The sequence below is a fragment of the Melospiza melodia genome, unplaced genomic scaffold (assembly GCF_035770615.1).
Source record: "Melospiza melodia melodia isolate bMelMel2 unplaced genomic scaffold, bMelMel2.pri scaffold_32, whole genome shotgun sequence".
In the NCBI taxonomy this organism is placed as follows: Eukaryota; Metazoa; Chordata; class Aves; order Passeriformes; family Passerellidae; genus Melospiza; species Melospiza melodia.
Window position 1 is genome coordinate 8,332,052 of NW_026948638.1, and position 6,495 is coordinate 8,338,546.

Consider the following 6,495-nt stretch of genomic DNA (forward strand, 5'->3'; position numbering starts at 1 on the left):
AGGTGAGTGGCAGCAACTGGGCGCATACTGGGAATGACAGAGGGTCACTGGGCAGGACTGGAATCATACTGGGAGAATCTGGGAGTGACTGGAGTCATACTGGGGGAGACTGGGTGCAACTGGGATCATCCTGAGAGCCACTGGGATCCTGACTGGAGGGTACTGGGAGCTACTGGGCCCATGTTAGGAGGAAAATGTGGACATAATTTCAAAAGTGGGAGCAACTGGGATCAACTGGAAGGTACTGGAACCATGTTAAGGGGACTAAGGACACAACTGGGGCAACTGGGTTTGTACTGGGAGCAACTGGGACTACACTTTGGGCAACTGCCAGAAACTGGGATCATGCTGGAGGCAACTGGGAGGAACTGGGAGTAACTGGGATCATTCTGAGCTAACCAAAACCTCACTTGGCCATCTGGGATATACTGGGAGAGTCTGTGACCATACTGGGAGCACTGGAGCCACAGTGGGAACAGCTGGGACCATGCTGGGGGCAACTGGCAGTGAGTGGGACCATGCTGAGAGGGACTAGGACTATTCGAGGGACAACTGGGATCATACTGGCAGGAACTGGGAACAACTGGAACTATTCTGGCAGCAGCTGGGATCATACTGGGATCACAGTGGGAACAGCTGGGTGCATGCTGGGTGAGACTGGGATCACAATGAGGGCAACTGGAATCGTACTGGGATTGACTGGTAGTGGCTGTGGGCAACTGGAATCAGGTTGAAAGCAACTGGGGGAAGTGGGAGTGACTGGGAGCATGCTGGGAGTGACTGGGATATACTGGGAGAGACTGGGAGGCATGAGGATCATACTGGACACTACTGGGGTCCTGCTGGCATCAACAGGGAGCAACTGGGATCCCACTGGGGGCCACTGGCATCATTCTGGGAGTGACTGGGATCATACTGGGATTGTAGTGGGTGTCAATGGACCCTGACTGGGGTTACTGGGAGCTACCAGGCCCATGTTGGAAGCTGCCTGTGCACACACTGGGAGGAACTGGGAGCAACTGGGAATGACAGAATGCATGCTGGTGACAACTGGGATGTCCTGGCAGTGACTGGGATAAAACTGGGGGCAGCTGAACCACGCTCAGGTAACTGGGAGTGCCTGGCAATGACTATGAGAATGTTCAGGCAACTGGGATATACTGGGAGTGCCTGAGACCATGCAGGTGGTGACTGGGACAACACTGGGAGCCACTGGGAATGTGCTGGGGGAACTGGGACCATGCTGGGGGCAACTGGGGGCAAGAGTGAGTGACTGGGGCCCTGCTGGGAGAGACTGGCATCATACTGGGATCTTACTGGGATCATACTGGGAGTGAGTGGGAGCAGTGTGATGGCTCCATTGCTGGGGCTGGAGGCGCTCCTGGGAGGCCAGGGGGCAGTGGGACGCCCAGCACCGGGACCCTGAACCACCATTGGCGGCACCGGGAACCCCCTGCTCCCCTTATCCTGCACAGGGACCCCCTGAATCCCCCATTCCTGGACATCAGGACCCCATGCTCCCCTTTTCCCGGCCATCCCATGGCTCCCAGCCTCCAGACTGGCCATGGGCTTTACCCTGGGATGCCTGGAATGCCTTGGATCCCCATTCCTGCCTTTCCCAGCCCCCAGCCCCAGCTTTGTGCAAAACCAGAGACCCCCTGAACTGCCTGGGTGTCCCCACCCTGGCACCCCCTTTTTGGGAAACCCTGGACTCCCCTTTCCTGGGCTCAAGGATCCCCTGGAACTTGCTTTTACCTCTCTACATCCCTACCCCCCATTTCCATGACCCAGAGACCCCCCTGCACCCCCATTCCTGAGAACCCAGACACCCTTTTACCCCTTTGGCCAGTACTGAGACACCCCCGTCCCTCGGCTGCGCCCTGTCCCTCAACTGTCCTCTGTCCATCGGCTGTCACCCCCAGGCTGGTCCCAGTCACTTCCAGTTACACTCAGTATGATCCAGTATCATCCTGGTCACTCCCAGTATGATCCCGGTATGATCCCAGTATGATCCCAGGTGTTCCCATTCACCCCTACTATACTTCCAGGCACTCCCAGTATGGTTCCAGTCCTTCCCAGTATGATTCCTGTATGACCCCAGTCACTCTCAGTATGGTGCCATTTGCCCCCAGGATGGTCCCAGTCACTCCAAGTCAACCCAGTACCATTCCAGTCACTCCCAGTATGATTCCAGTCATTCCCTGATACTCCCAGTATTATTCCAGTAACTTCCTTTATGGTTCCTCTGTGATGCAAGTCACTTCTGGTGTCTCCCAGTATATCCCAGTTGTCCCTAATGTGTTTCCACTCACTCCCAGTTGCTCCCAGTAGCTTCCAGCATGATTCCAGTTGCTCATAGCCACTCCAGCATGATTCCTGTCACTTTCTGTATATCCCAGTTGCCCCAACATGGTCCCAATTGCCCTTAGCCTGCCCCCCGTCACATCCAGCGTGATCCCAGAATGATCCCAGTCACCCTCAGTGTGGTGTCAGTTGCTCCCAGTATGATCCCATTTTTCCCCAGCATGGTCCCATTTCCTCCCAGTTGCCTCTAGCACAGACCCAGTCCCTCCCAGTATGATCCTACTCTGATGCCATGATGATCCCAGCCTGGTCCCAGCATGGTTCCAATTGCTCCCAGTCTGATCCCAGTTGCTCTCAGTGGCCTCTGCCATAGACCCAGTCACTCCAAGTATGATCCCAGTATGAATGCACTCTGATACCAGTCCCCCCCAGCATGGTCCCAGTCAATCCCACTTGCCCCCAGTGTAGACTCAGTCACTGCCAGTTGCTTCAGGCACCCATGGCTGAGACTGGATTCCACCTATATCCAAAATTCCCTATATCCAAAGAGTGCTCCTAGACAAAATCGGCCATTCCTGAGAAGTCTGGTTGGCCTTGGCCCAGTGAGGCTCTCACCTGCCTTCCAAACACTGGGGCTCTGTGCTTTTCTTCCTATGGAAAACAACTGTTCTCTTCAGCCAGGTGTCCATGCCCAGAATTGGGAGTTCCGCCTCCAACATTGCCTGTTGTGACAAAGGGGAGGAGATTGTTGGCTGAAAATATTTCATGTGTGGCAAGAGGAAGGGGCAGGTCCAGCCTTGCCCTGCCCTGTGACCCCAGCACTGCCCTGTCCTGGAGCCCCAATCCCCCCAGAGCCTCTGTCCCAGCCCAGCCGTGGCTGCCAGTCCCTGGCACAGCACAGGCAATGCTCCACAGCCACCTCTGCAGCCCCAGCCCAGCTCCTGAGGGACCAAATGAGCCCAATTCCCAGCTGAGGGAAGGGCCCAGGGAGACCAAGGGGTATTGAAGGCTGACCACAAGGCAAGCACACATCTTGACCCTGTGTCCTCTTGGAATTTCCATCTGAAATGTGCTGGAATCCAGGAGTTGGTAGCTGTGTGTGTGCTCCTCTGTATTTTCTTTTATTACTTTCTATCTTTCTGTGTTTTCTTTTCCTTCTTCTAATTCCCTCTTCTTGCAAATTTTGAGTAACTTAAAATTGAACACGCTTACAGTTTGTGAAGGTGAAGGGGCCAAGATAGTGCTTTGAGAAGTGTTTTGTGTTGATTGAATGTCATATTAAACCTTTTGCCAAAGTTTCTCTGATATTCTAAAGTTTCCAGTAAAAGCTGTTTTGTTGTTTTGAGCTCCTAAGAATCTTTTGTTGGTATTTCTCCAGTGAGTCCAACTCAGAGTATGCAAAGAATTGTAATTAATTTTAAATTGCTCCTTGAGAGAGTTGTTTGGGGGATGGGAGTCAGGGCTTGTGTGTCCTGCTTGGCACAGCCCAGGCAGGGCTTTCCCAGCCACATTCCACACTCCATTGCCCAGCTGGAGCCGCTGGTGCCTCTGAGTTGTGCTGCCCCAGCCCCAGGGACGCTCTCCTTGTCTGCCCATTCCCCCACGGTCTCTGGGCAGGGATGGCCTCAGTGGGGGCTGCTGACATGCTCAGCACCTTGGAGGCTGCTGCTGAATTTCACTGCTCCAGAGGCTTGTTCAGCCTTCAGCTCTTCAGTGCAGCAATTCAGTGATCCAGGACTCATTGACATTCAAAACACCTTAAAAAGCCAAGCCTCTGGGAATAATTTGATTTAAGTTTCCTAAAAATTTGTAGTTAAGCAGATCTCAGAAATGCATTCAAAGACATGATATGTAAAAAGACAGTGAGAAAAGATTTTTTAGATCCAGTTTTGTTTTGTTTTCCTGTTAATTCATTGACATGTGCAATCTCCAATTGACACCGAATCCAAGTACCTCCTCATGCAGTTTGAATAGATATGAAAATCAAGACCCTTTATATCAGACCATCAATCAGACTCTGTCCCTACCCCCACCCCACCATTTCCCCCATCCAAGCCCCGGCACTCAGAGCAGCCTTGTGCAAATCTGAGCTCCCTCCAGCCCAGGCTGCACCTGCAGCTTTCAGCTCCTTGGCTCCAACTCTCACCAGCTGTCATTGGAGAAGGAGCTGCCCGAGACACAGAGGGATGTGGAGAGTTTTGTCAAAGAGTGGCTTGAGGAGAGAGGACACAGCCGAATTAATTTGGTAGAGATGTCCTAACTAGGGCAGAGGCCTTTTTGCAGGCAGGGTGTCTGTTGGGAATGTAGCTGACTAGAGGATGGAAAAGTACAAGACCGTGGTTAATTCCAAATCTTGCACCTGCAAGATAAGGTGTCCTTGGGCCTAGTGGAGTATGATAAAGAAATGGACAGCGAGACTTGAGAAGTAGAGAACGTAGGCCCAAAGGAATGTGGATGAGTTAATGGTATAGTTTAACCAATAGATTGCTTGGCTTACAGAATATTCATAAGCCTATTATTTGCTGTATAAGTGTTTGATGCTTTCTTCTATAAACTGGACCTGTGATGAACCATCTGGTGTCCGGGTCTCCTTCTCTCGACAGAGGGATGTTCATTTGTTGTCAGCCAACAAAGCCAAGGGAAGGCACAGCTCCATCAGATGCAAAAGCCATTCTTCTCCCTGGCTCTGCCTTGCACCTGATCCCCACAGCCTGTCCTGTTTCCTTCATCCCTCCTTTGCCAGGGACTTTGTGGGACAAGGGAGCTCTGCTCTGGGGATAGAGGGAGATGCAAGTGCTACCGCTGGGATGGGAGCCAAAACTCATCAGGTTTGTGTCCTTTGGGGGTCAGGAACTGATGAGACTCAGAGGCACAGAAAGTTTCAATTCATGGCCAACAGACCAAAGTTGAACAGGACACAGTTTAACAAAAATCATGCTCTTCCCTGAGCTAGGGGCAACATCCCAGCAGTGTCTGATGATTCTGCCATCCAGAGGTGATTTCCATACTAAAATTACTTTCAGACAAACATGGTTTTATGATAGATAAAAACACGATTCAGTTCTTGCATCAGGATGCTCATCCTGGTGTGGTGCACAACAGCTCCAACAATTCCTGATTTGCAAAGTTGTCAGTGGTGGATGGAGGAGAGAGGTCAGGCTGCTTTTGGTGCTGAGGAAAAGCTGAAAGCAGCCTGACTCATTTCATCTCCTCATACCCTGGCTGATCTCTCCTTTCCTCTTCCACCCATTGGCTTTTGTCTCCCACCAGGCCCCTGTGAAGAGCCTGGCTCTGTGTTCTCCATCCCCTCCTCACTGCAATACCAGGCTGGGATGAGGAGCCCCTCAGCCTTCCCTGCTCCGGGCTGGACAAGCCCAGCTCCCTCAGCCTCTGCTCACAGCCCAAGGGCTCCAGCCCCACCTTGGAGGCCCTTCCCAGACCCTGCTCCAGCTGCCAGACATCTTTCCTGCCCTGGCCAACCCAACCCAGGCCACAGTGACCTGGATAATCCCTGTCCTTGATGTCCTGGTCACACAGCCCTGGCCCCTTGTCCCCATGTCAGGCTCTGGGGTGGATCCTGTGGAACATCCTTTGGTGGAGGCTGTGGCTCCAGGTGGGCCAGGGGGATCCCGGGGGACAGGGACCCTGCTGGGCATGGACAGCGTTGGACTTGTTGGGAGAAACTGTGAGGGGGAGCTGAGGCAGAGTGACCAACCCAGTGACCTGACACAGCCCTGCTGGGATGTCACACAGCCCCTCGGGGATGTCACAGCCTGCTCGGTGATGTTACATCCCAGTCTCTAATGTCACACAGCTGGTCTCTGATGTTACAGCGAAATCTGTGATGTCATAGTCTGCTGTGTGATGTCCGACATCTGCCTGTGATATCACAGCTGGCTTGGTGATGTCACAGCCCATTGTCTAATGTCACACAGCTGGTCTCTGATGTCAGGGCCAACACTGTGATGTCATATTCTGCTCTGTGATGTCAGATCTCTGGCCTGTGAGGTCACAGTTGGCTCTGCGATGTCACAGAGGCAGTCTATGATGCCATAGCTTTTCCATGACCAAACATAACCCGCTCTGTGATGTCATAGCCCACTCTGTGACCTCATGTTACCAGATGATTAATTGTCTACACCAGATGAGCTGACACCTGGAGCTTGTTCTCCAAAACCCCAGGCCTGTGGA